The sequence below is a fragment of the Pseudophryne corroboree genome, chromosome 8, assembly GCF_028390025.1.
Source record: "Pseudophryne corroboree isolate aPseCor3 chromosome 8, aPseCor3.hap2, whole genome shotgun sequence".
In the NCBI taxonomy this organism is placed as follows: Eukaryota; Metazoa; Chordata; class Amphibia; order Anura; family Myobatrachidae; genus Pseudophryne; species Pseudophryne corroboree.
In genome coordinates this window covers 352,606,136-352,618,361 of record NC_086451.1, presented here as the reverse complement: position 1 = coordinate 352,618,361, position 12,226 = coordinate 352,606,136, and the positions used below count along the sequence as shown (strand labels likewise).

The 12,226-nt window shown below is 48.4% G+C and overlaps 1 protein-coding gene and 1 pseudogene across 2 annotated transcripts in view; both read left to right on the top strand.

The window, feature by feature from the left end:
* The window catches only part of DOCK11 (dedicator of cytokinesis 11), a 981,167-nt gene that overhangs the window by 134,886 nt on the left and 834,055 nt on the right, over positions 1 to 12,226 (top strand). The window lies entirely within an intron of this gene.
* On the top strand, positions 4,080 to 4,198 carry LOC134951669 (5S ribosomal RNA; annotated as a pseudogene).

The following is a 12,226-nucleotide window of genomic DNA, read 5'->3' as shown; positions in this document are numbered from 1 at the left end:
ACACTCCCAGTAGGCGGCGGCTTAGCGTGTGTAACTCTGCTAAATTCGCCTTGCGACCGATCAACTCGGAATGAGGGCCGGTGTCTTTTTCTGTTGGGAGGGGGTCTGAGGTGAAAAGGTGGATTTTCCGGCAGTTGCCGTGGCCACCAGATCCGATAGACCGACGCCAAATAATTCCTCCCCTTTATACGGCAATACTTCCATATGTCGTTTGGAATCCACATCACCTGACCACTGTCGCGTCCATAAACTCCTTCTGGCAGATATGGACATCGCATTTACTCTCGATGCCAGAGTGCAAATATCTCTCTGAGCATCTCGCATATAAAGGAAAGCATCCTTTAATTGCTCTATAGTCAATAAAATACAGTCCCTATCCAGGGTATCAATATTTTCAGTCAGGGAATCCAACCAGACGACCCCAGCACTGCACATCCAGGCTGAGGCGATGGCTGGTCGCAGTATAACACCAGTATGTGTGTATATACTTTTTAGGGTAGTTTCCAGTCTCCTATCAGCTGGATCCCTGAGGGCGGCCGTATCAGGAGACGGTAACGCCACTTGTTTTGATAAGCGTGTGAGCGCCTTATCCACCCTAGGGGGTGTTTTCCAGCGCGCCCTAACCTCTGGCGGGAAAGGGTATAATGCTAATAACTTTTTTGAAATTAGCACTTTTCTATCTGGGTTAACCCACGCTTCATCACATACATCATTTAATTCCTCTGATTCAGGAAAAACTACAGGTAGTTTTTTCACCCCCCACATAATACCCCTTTTTGTGGTACTTGCAGTATCAGAGATATGCAAAGCCTCCTTCATTGCCGTGATCATATAACGTGTGGCCCTACTTGAAAATACGTTTGTTTCATCACCGTCGACACTAGATTCAGTGTCTGTGTCTGGGTCTGTGTCGACCGACTGAGGTAAAGGGCGCTTTACAGCCCCTGACGGTGTCTGAGACGCCTGGGCAGGTACTAACTGGTTTGCCGGCCGTCTCATGTCGTGAACTGATTTTTGTAATGTGCTGACATTATCACGTAATTCCATAAACAAAGCCATCCATTCCGGTGTCGACTCCCTGGGGGGTGACATCACCATTATCGGCAATTGCTCTGCCTCCACACCAACATCGTCCTCATACATGTCGACACACACGTACCGACACACAGCAGACACACAGGGAATGCTCTTATCGAAGACAGGACCCCACTAGCCATTTGGGGAGACAGAGGGAGAGTTTGCCAGCACACACCCAAGCGCTATAATATATATGGGAACAACCTTATATAAGTGTTGTTCCTTATAGCAGCTTAAATATATCAAAATATCGCCAAAAAATGCCCCCCCTCTCTGTTTTATCCTGTTTCTGTAGTGCAGTGCAGGGGAGAGTCCTGGGAGCCTTCCTCACAGCGGAGCTGAGCAGGAAAATGGCGCTGTGTGCTGAGGAGAATAAGCCCCGCCCCCTATTTCGGCGGGCTTTTCTCCCGGAGTTTTAGATATCTGGCATGGGTTAAATACATACATATAGCCTCAATGGCTATATGTGATTTATTCTTTTGCCATAAAGGTATTAAATATTGCTGCCCAGGGCGCCCCCAGCAGCGCCCTGCACCCTCCGTGACCGCTTGGTGTGAAGTGTGTGACAACAGTGGCGCACAGCTGCAGTGCTGTGCGCTACCTTCATGAAGACTGAAGAGCCTTCTGCCGCCTGTTTCCGGACCTTCAATCTTCAGCATCTGTAAGGGGGGTCGGCGGCGCGGCTCCGGGACGAACCCCAGGGTGAGACCTGTGTTCCGACTCCCTCTGGAGCTAATGGTGTCCAGTAGCCTAAGAATCCAATCCATCCTGCACGCAAGTGAGTTGAAATTCTCTCCCCTAAGTCCCTCGATGCAGTGAGCCTGTTGCCAGCAGGACTCACTGAAAATAAAAAACTTAAAAACTTTTTCTAAGCAGCTCTTTAGGAGAGCCACCTAGATTGCACCCTGCTCGGACGGGCACAAAAACCTAACTGAGGCTTGGAGGAGGGTCATAGGGGGAGGAGCCAGTACACACCACCTAATCCTAAAGCTTTATTTTTGTGCCCTGTCTCCTGCGGTGCCGCTATTCCCCATGGTCCTGACGGAGTCCCCAGCATCCACTTAGGACGTTAGAGAAATATTGATACCCTAGATAGGGACAGTATATTATTGCCTATAGAGCATTTAAAAGATGCATTTCTATATATGTGTGATGCACAGCGGGATATTTGTCGACTGGCATCAAGAGTAAGTGCGCTGTCCATTTCTGCCAGAAGAGGGTTATGGACACGACAGTGGTCAGGTGATGCGGATTCCAAATGGCATATGGAAGTATTGCCTTATAAAGGGGAGGAGTTATTTGGGGTCGGTCTTTCAGACCTGGTGGCCACGGCAACAGCTGGGAAATCCACGTTTTTACCCCAGGTCGCCTCTCAACATAAGAAGACGCCGTATTATCAGGCGCAGTCCTTTCGTTCCCATAAGGGCAAGTGGGCAAAAGGTTCCTCATTTTCTGCCCCGTGACAGAGGGAGAGGAAAAAGGCTGCAGAAATCAGCCAGTTCCCAGGAACAGAAGCCCTCTCCCGCCTCTGCCAAGCCCTCAGCATGACGCTGGGGCTTTACAAGAGACAGGGAGGCAGTTTTGGAAGCCATTCACAAGCTGTATTCCCAGCAGGTGATAATCAAGGTACCCCTCCTGCAACAGGGAAAGGGGTATTATTCCACACTGTTGTGGTACCGAAGCCGGACGGCTCGGTGAGACCGATTTTAAATCTAAAATCTTTGAACACTTACATACAGAGGTTCAAATTCAAGAGAAGGGGACTACATGGTGTCTCTGGACATCAAGTATGCTTACCTTCATGTCCCAATTTACCCTTCTCACCAAGGGTACCTCAGGTTTGTGGTACAGAACTGTCACTATCAGTTTCAGACGCTGCCGTTGGATGGTCCACGGCACCCCGGGTCTTTACCAAGGTAATGGCCGAAATGATGATACTCCTTCGAAGGAAGGGAGTTTTAGTTATCCCTTACTTGGACGATCTCCTGATAAGGGTAAGATCCAGGGAACAGTTGGAGGTCGGTGTAGCACTATCTCAGGTAGTGTTGCGACAGCACGGTTGGATTCTCAATATTCCAAAATCGCAGCTGGTTCCGACGACTCGTTTTCTGTTCCTAGGGATGATTCTGGACACAGTCCAGAAAAAGGTGTTTCTCCCGGAGGAGAAAGCCAGGGAGTTATCCGAGCTGGCAATTAATGTACAGGTGTTGTCACTTTTCTACTCCTGTGAAATCAGCACTGGGATCTCTCTATACAGGTCCTAAATACAGGCACAAAACCAGAGTATATAACCTTGTTATGATAACACAATTGATACCTGATATGGATATATGTTACAACCACTGATTGATACATTGTGGATACACTGTGGATACATGCATGACTGTTTTATTGAAAGCATACTAGCCCAACAATACTGCTACAAAGACAGTCTTTTCAGGCTCTACTGGGTTAGTTAGCCTATCTGTGGATAATAGAGATTTTGGTCTCTGGAGATATACTTCCTATCTACCTAATCCACCGTTCCAAATCTGTTTTCTCAGTTAACAAATATGTTTTCTGGTCCATTTTCACTTTCTGCCCTATACCTTTTTGTGAGGGTGGAGGGGGAGGATTGTGGAATGTTTTAGGCTAATCCAGCTTTAACTTTAATATTACTATATTATCTCATAACATATTTATGCTTGGATGTTTACTAATTTTGTTGGCATGTCCTCAGTGTAACAAAGGGTTTATCCTGACCTTACCAAACGATAAAAACCCTTCCTCAATGATGTTGCATAGCACAAAAAAAGCAACATACAGGCGGTTCCTGTCTGCAAAATTCATTGACCATATGATTTAAACCTTCGCATACCTATACACTTGGGGTACAATTTGGTGCAATGATGGTCAAACATATGTTTCTCTGTTTAGAGATCATCTGCCCATCATAACAATCAGGCTTATAGTGTATTCAATAGCTGCATACCAGCTGCAGGGTCTTGCCTGATGTACTTTAAATCTACTACCATACCACACCGCGCATGCCCAATCTCGTCTGATCTTGGAAGCAATACGGTGTTGGGCCTGGTCAGTACTTAGGTGGTTGACCACTAAGGAATACCAGGTGTTGTAGGTTTTCCTGATGGCAATACATCGGCTATTACACTAAACCCAGACATCAATGCCTGAAGGGCTGGGCTTTTTTGCCGTATTCTTTGCCGTATTCTTTGTTGTATTTTTTGCCGCAGGTATATATATATATATTTTTTGTGCCTCATTTTTTGCCTTATACATTCATCTATATATTCACAGTCTTAGTTTCAAACTGATGGTTTAATCATATTTTTAATCCTAGAAATTTCTGGTGTACTCTTATTTTACTTCACAGTAATTAAAGGTTATGTTTTAATACATTCAAATTACTACGTATATATTAAATTACAATTGTTTCCAAGAGCGAGTGCTCCCAACAAAGGTCACTTTTTCTTTACTCTTCTTCTCTTTATTAGTTATCCGAGCTAGTCAGGAACCTCCTAAAACCAGGCCAAGTCTCAGTGCATCAATGCACAAGGGTTCTGGGAAAAATGGTGGCTTCTTACGAAGCAAGCCCATTCGGCAGATTCCACGCAAGAACTTTCCAGTGGGACCTGCTGGACAAATGGTCGGGGTTGCATCTTCAGATGCATCAGCGGATAACCCGGTCACCAAGGACAAGGGTGTCCCTCCTGTGGTGGTTGCAGAGTGCTCATCTTCTAGAGGGCCGCAGATTCGGCATTCAGGACTGGGTCCTGGTGACCACGGATGCCAGCCTGCGAGGCTGGGGAGCAGTCACACAGGGAAGAAATTTCCAGGGCTTATGGTCAAGCCTGGAGACATCACTTCACATAAATATCCTGGTGCTAAGAGCCATTTACAATGCTCTAAGCTTAGAAAGACCTCTGCTTCAAGGTCAGCCGGGTTGATCCAGTCGGACAACATCACGGCAGTCACCCACGTAAACAGACAGGGTAGCACAAGAAGCAGTCAATGGCAGAAGCTGCAAGGATTCTTCGCTGGGCGGAAAATCATGTGATAGCACTGTCAGCAGTATTCATTCCGGGAGTGGACAACTGGGAAGCAGACTTCCTCAGCAGACACGACCTCCACCCGGGAGAATGGGGACTTCACCCAGAAGTCTTCCACATGATTATAAACCGTTGGGTAAAACCAAAGGTGGACATGATGGCGTCCCGCCTCAACAAAAAACTCGACAGGTATTGCGCCAGGTCAAGGGACCCTCAGGCAATAGCTGTAGACGCTCTGGTAACACCGTGGGTGTACCAGTCAGTGTATGTTTCTCTAACGTCCTAAGTGGATGCTGGGGACTCCGTAAGGACCATGGGGAATAGCGGCTCCGCAGGAGACTGGGCACATCTAAAGAAAGCTTTAGGACTAACTGGTGTGCACTGGCTCCTCCCCCTATGACCCTCCTCCAAGCCTCAGTTAGATTTCTGTGCCCGACGAGAAGGGTGCACACTAGGGGCTCTCCTGAGCTTCTTAGTGAAAGTTTTAGTTTAGTTTTGTTATTTTCAGTGAGACCTGCTGGCAACAGGCTCACTGCATCGAGGGACTAAGGGGAGAAGAAGCGAACTCACCTGAGTGCAGAGTGGATTGGGCTTCTTGGCTACTGGACATTAGCTCCAGAGGGACGATCACAGGCCCAGCCTGGATGGGTCCCGGAGCCGCGCCGCCGGCCCCCTTACAGAGCCAGAAGAGCGAAGAGGTCCGGAAAAATCGGCGGCAGAAGACGTTCCTGCCTTCAATAAGGTAGCGCACAGCACTGCAGCTGTGCGCCATTGCTCTCAGCACACTTCATACTCCGGTCACTGAGGGTGCAGGGCGCTGGGGGGGGCGCCCTGAGACGCAATAAAACATGATAAAAATACCTTACATGGCAAAAAATACATCACATATAGCTCCTGGGCTATATGGATGCATTTAACCCCTGCCAGAATATACAGAAAAACGGGAGATAAGGCCGCCGAAAAGGGGGCGGAGCCTATCTCCTCAGCACACTGGCGCCATTTTCCCTCACAGCTCAGTTGGAGGGAAGCTCCCTGGCTCTTCCCTGCAGTCACTACACTACAGAAAGGGTTAAAAAAAAGAGAGGGGGGCACTAATTAGGCGCAGTATTAAAACATACAGCAGCTATAAGGGGAAAAACACTTATATAAGGTTATCCCTGTATCTATATATAGCGCTCTGGTGTGTGCTGGCATACTCTCCCTCTGTCTCCCCAAAGGGCTAGTGGGGTCCTGTCCTCTATCAGAGCATTCCCTGTGTGTGTGCTGTGTGTCGGTACGTTTGTGTCGACATGTATGAGGAGAAAAATGATGTGGAGACGGAGCAGAGTGTCTGTAACAGTGATGTCACCACCTAGGTGGTCGACACCTGAGTGGATGTACTGTTGAAAATTGCGTGACAGTTTCAGCTCTGTATAAAAAAACAGTGGTTGACATGAGACAGCCGGCTACTCAGCTTGTGCCTGTCCAGACGTCTCATAGGCCGTCAGGGGCTCTAAAGCGCCCGTTACCTCAGATGGCAGATACAGACGCCGACACGGATACTGACTCCTGTGTCGACGGTGAAGAGACAACCGTGATTTCCAGTAGGGCCACACGTTACATGATTGAGACAATGGAAAATGTTTTATACATTTCTGATAATACGAGTACCACCAAAAAGGGGTATTATGTTCGGTGAGGGAAAAACTACCTGTAGTTTTCCTGAATCTGAGTAATAAAATGAGGTGTGTGATGATGCGTGGGTTTCCCCCCGATAACAATTGATAATTTCTTAAAAAGTATTGGCTGTATACCCTTTCCCGCCAGAGGTTAGGGTGCGTTGGGAAACACCCCCTAGGGGGGATAAGGCGCTCACACGCTTGTAAGAACAAGGGCTCTACCCTCTCATGAGATGGCCGCCCTTAAGGATCCTGCTGATAGAAAGCAGGAGGGTATCCAAAAATGTATTCACACACATACTGGTGTTATACTGCGACCAGCAATCGCCTCAGCCTGGAGGTGCAGTGCTGGGTTGGCATGGTCGGATTCCCTGACTGGAAATATTGATATCCTAGATAAGGATAGTATATTATTGCCTATAGAGCATTTAAAAGATGCATTTCTATATATGCATGATGCACAGCGGAATATTTGCCGACTGGCATCAAGTATAAGTGCGTTGTCCAATTCTACCAGTAAAATGGTCAGGTGATGCGGATTCCAAACGGCATTTGGAAGTATTGCCTTTGAAAGGGGACATTTGGGGTCGGTCTTTTAGACCTGGTGGCCACGGCAACAACTGGGAAATCCACGTTTGTACCCCAGGTCGCCTCTCAAAATAAGACGCCGTATTATCAGGCGCAGTCCTTTGTTGGCAAGCGGACAAAAGGTTCCTCTTTTCTGCTCGTGACAGAGGGAGAGGAAAAAGGCTGAAGAGATTACCCAGTTCCCAGGAACAGAAATCCTTTCCCGCCTCTGCAAAAGCCCTCAGTATGACGCTAGGGCCTTACAAGCTCAGGCACGGTGGGGGCCCGTTCTCAATGAATTTCAGTGCGCAGTGGGCTCACTCGCAAGTAGACCCCTGGATCCTTCAGGTGATATCTCAAGGGTACATATTGAAATTCGAGACGTCTCCCCCTCGCCGTTTCCAAAAGTCGGCTTTACCGACGTCTCCCTCTGACAGGGAGGCAGTTTTGGAAGCCATTCACAAGCTGTATTCCCAGCAGGTGATAATCAAGGTACCCCTCCTGCAACAGGGAACGGGGTATTATTCCACACTATTGTGGTACCGAAGCCAGACGGCCCGGTGAGACCGATTCTAAATCTAAAATCTAAAATCTTTGAACACTTACATACAGAGGTTCAAATTCAAGATTGAGTCACTCAGAGCAGTGATTGCGAACCTGGAAGAAGGGGACTACATAATGTCTCGGGACATCAAGGATGCTTACCTTCATGTCAAAATTTACCCTTCTCACCAAGGGTACCTCAGGTTATGGTACAGAACTGTCACTATCAGTTCAGACGCTGCCGTAGGGATGGTCCACGGCACCCCGGGTCTTTACCAAGGTAATGGCCGAAATGATATCCCTTCGAAGGAAGGGAATTTTAGTTATCCCTTACTTGGACGATTCCCTGATAAGGGTAAGATCCAGGGAACAGTTGGAAGTCGGTGTAGCACTATCTCAGGTAGTGTTGCGGCAGCATGATTGGATTCTCAATATTACAAAATCGCAGCTGGTTCCGACGACTTGTATTCTGTTTCCTAGGGATGTTCCTGGACACAGTCCAGAAAAAAGGTGTTTCTCCCGGAAGAGAAAGCCAGGGAGTTATCCGAGCTAGTCAGGAACCTCCTAAAACCGAACCAAGTCTCAGTGCATCAATGCACAAGGGTTCTGGGTAAAAATGGTGGCTTCCTACGAAGCAATCCCATTCGTTAGATTCCACGCAAGAACTTTCCAGTGGAACCTACTGGACAAATGGTCCGGGTCGCATTTTCAGATGCATCAGCGGATAACCCTGTCACCAAGGACAAGGGTATCCATCATGTGGTGGTTGCAGAGTGCTCATCTTCTAGAGGGCCGCAGATTCGGCATTCAGGACTGGGTCCTGGTGACCACGGATGCCAGCCTGCGAGGCTGGGGAGCAGTCACACAGGGAAGGAATATCCAGGGCTTAGGGTCAAGCCTGGATACATCACTTCACATAAATATCCTGAAGCTAAGGGCCATTTACAATGCTCTAAGCTTAGCAAGACCTCTGCTTCAAGGTCAGCCGGTGTTGATCCAGTCGGACAACATCATGGCAGTCACCCACGTAAACAGACAGGGTGGCACAAGAAGCAGGAGGGCAATGGCAGAAGCTGCAGGGATTCTTCGCTGGGCGGAAAATCATGTGATAGCACTGTCAACAGTATTCATTCCGGGAGTGGACAACTGGGAAGCAGACTTCCTCAGCACGACCTCCACCCGGGAGAGTGGGGACTTCACCCAGAAGTCGTCCACATGATTAAAAAACTCGACAGGTATTGCGCCAGGTCAAGAGACCCTCAGGCAATAGTTGTAGACGCTCTGGTAACACCGTGGGTGTACCAGTCAGTGTATGTGTTCCCTCCTCTGCCTCTCATACCCAAGGTACTGAGATTGATAAGATGGAGAGGAGAAAGCACTATATTTGTGGCTCCGGATTGGCCAAGAAGGACTTGGTACCCGGAACTTCAAGAGATGCTCACGGAGGATCCGTGGCCTCTACCTCTAAGAAGGGACCTGCTCCAGCAAGGACCCTGTCTGATCCAAGACTTACCGCGGCTGCGTTTGACGGCATGGCGGTTGAACGCCGGATCCTGAAGGAAAAAAGGCATTCCGGATGAAGTCATCCCTATCCTGATCAAAGCCAGGAAGGATGTAACCGCAAAAACATTATCACCGCAATTGGCGAAAATATGTTGCGTGGTGCGAGGCCAGTAAGGCCCGACGGAGGAAATTCAACTGGGTCGATTCCTACATTTCCTGCAAACAGGAGTGTCTATGGGCCTGAAATTGGGGTCCATTAAGGTTCAAATTTTCGGCCCTGTCAATTTTCTTCCAAAAAGAACTAGCTTCAGTCCCTGAAGTTCAGACGTTTGTAAAAGGGGTACTGCATATACAGCCTCCTTTTGTGCCTCCAGTGGCACTTTGGGATCTCAATGTAGTTTTGGGTTCCAAAAGTCACATTGGTTTGAACCACTTAAATCTGTGGAGTTAAAATATCTCACATGGAAAGTGGTCATGCTGTTGGCCCTGGCCTGGGCCAGGCGCGTGTCAGAATTGGCGGCTTTATCCTGAAAAAGCCCTTATCTGATTTTCCATTCGGACAGGGCGGAATTGAGGACTCGTCCTCAGTTTCTCCCCAAGGTGGTTTCAGCGTCTCACCTGAACCAGCCTATTGGTGGTGCCTGCGGCTACTAGGAACTTGGAGGCCTCCAAGTTGCTAGACGTTGTCAGTGCCTTGAAAATATATGTTTCCAGGACTGCTGGAGTCAGGAAATCTGACTCGCTGTTTATCCTGTGTGCACCCAACAAGCTGGGTGCTCCTGCTTCTAAGCAGACTATTGCTCGTTGGATTTGTAGTACAATTCAGCTTGCACATTCTGTGGCAGGCCTGCCACAGCCAAAAATCTGTAAATGCCCACTCCACAAGGAAGGTGGGCTCATCTTGGGCGGCTGCCCGAGGGGTCTCGGCTTTACAACTTTGCCGAGCAGCTACTTGGTCAGGAGCAAATACGTTTGTAATATTCTACAAAATTGATATCCTGGCTGAGGAGGACCTGGAGTTCTCTCATTTGGTGCTGCAGAGTCATCCGCACTCTCCCGCCCGTTTGGGAGCTTTGGTATAATCCCCATGGTCCTTACGGAGTCCCCAGCATCCACTTAGGACGTTAGAGAAAATAAGAATTTACTTACCGATAATTCTATTTCTCATAGTCCGTAGTGGATGCTGGGCGCCCATCCCAAGTGCGGATTGTCTGCAATACTTGTACATAGTTATTGTTACAAAAATCGGGTTATTATTGTTGTGAGCCATCTTTCAGAGGCTCCTCTGTTATCATGCTGTTAACTGGGTTCAGATCACAGGTTATACGGTGTGATTGGTGTGGCTGGTATGAGTCTTACCCGGGATTCAAAATCCTTCCTTATTGTGTACGCTCGTCCGGGCACAGTATCCTAACTGAGGCTTGGAGGAGGGTCATAGGGGGAGGAGCCAGTGCACATTAGTTAGTCCTAAAGCTTTCTTTAGATGTGCCCAGTCTCCTGCGGAGCCGCTATTCCCCATGGTCCTTACGGAGTCCCCAGCATCCACTACGGACTATGAGAAATAGAATTATTGGTAAGTAAATTCTTATTTTTCCCTCCTCTGCCTCTCATACCCAAGGTACTGAGAATTATAAGATAGAGAGGAGTAAAGCACTATATTCGTGGCTCCGGATTGGCCAAGAAGGACTTGGTACCCGGAACTTCAAGAGAGGCTCACGGAGGATCCGTGGCCTCTACCTCTAAGAAGGGACCTGCTCCAGCAAGGACCCTGTCTGTTCCAAGACTTACCGCGGCTGCGTTTGACGGCATGGCGGTTGAACGCCGGATCCTGAAGAAAAAAGGCATTCCGGATGAAGTCATCCCTATCCTGATCAAAGCCAGGAAGGATGTAACCGCAAAACATTATCACCGCATTTGGCGAAAATATGTTGCGTGGTGCGAGGCCAGTAAGGCCCGACGGAGGAATTTCAACTGGGTCGATTCCTACATTTCCTGCAAACAGGAGTGTCTATGGGCCTGAAATTGGGGTCCATTAAGGTTAAAATTTCGGCCCTGTCAATTTTCTTCCAGAAAGAACTAGCTTCAGTCCCTGAAGTGCAGACGTTTGTAAAAGGGGTACTGCATATACAGCCTCCTTTGTGCCTCCAGTGGCACCTTGGGATCTCAATGTAGTTTTTGGGTTCCAAATGTCACATTGGTTTGAACCACTTAAAGATGTTGGCCCTGGCCTGGGCCAGGCGCGTGTCAGAATTGGCGGCTTTATTCTGTAAAAGCCCTTATCTGATTTTCCATACGGACAGGGCGGAATTGAGGACTCGTCCTCGGTTTCTCCCTAAGGTGTTTTCAGCGTTTCACCTGAACCAACCTATTGTGGTGCCTGCGGCTACTAGGGACTTGGAGGACTCCAAGTTGCTAGACGTTATCAGGGCCCTGAAAATATATGTTTCCAGGACGGCTGGAGTCAGAAAATCTGACTCGCTGTTTATCCTGTATGCACCCAACAAGCTGGGTGCTCCTGCTTCTAAGCAGACTATTGCTCGTTGGATTTGTAGTACAATTCAGCTTGCACATTCTGTGGCAGGCCTGCCACAGCCAAAATCTGTAAAAGCCCATTCCACACGGAAAGTGGGCTCATCTTGGGCGGCTGCCCGAGGGGTCTCGGCTTTACAACTTTGCCGAGCAGCTACTTGGTCAGGGGCAAACACGTTTTGCTAAATTCTACAAATTTGATACCCTGGCTGAGGAGGACCTGGAGTTCTCTCATTCGGTGCTGCAGAGTCATCCGCACTCTCCCGCCCGTTTGGGAGCTTTGGTATAATCCCCATGGTC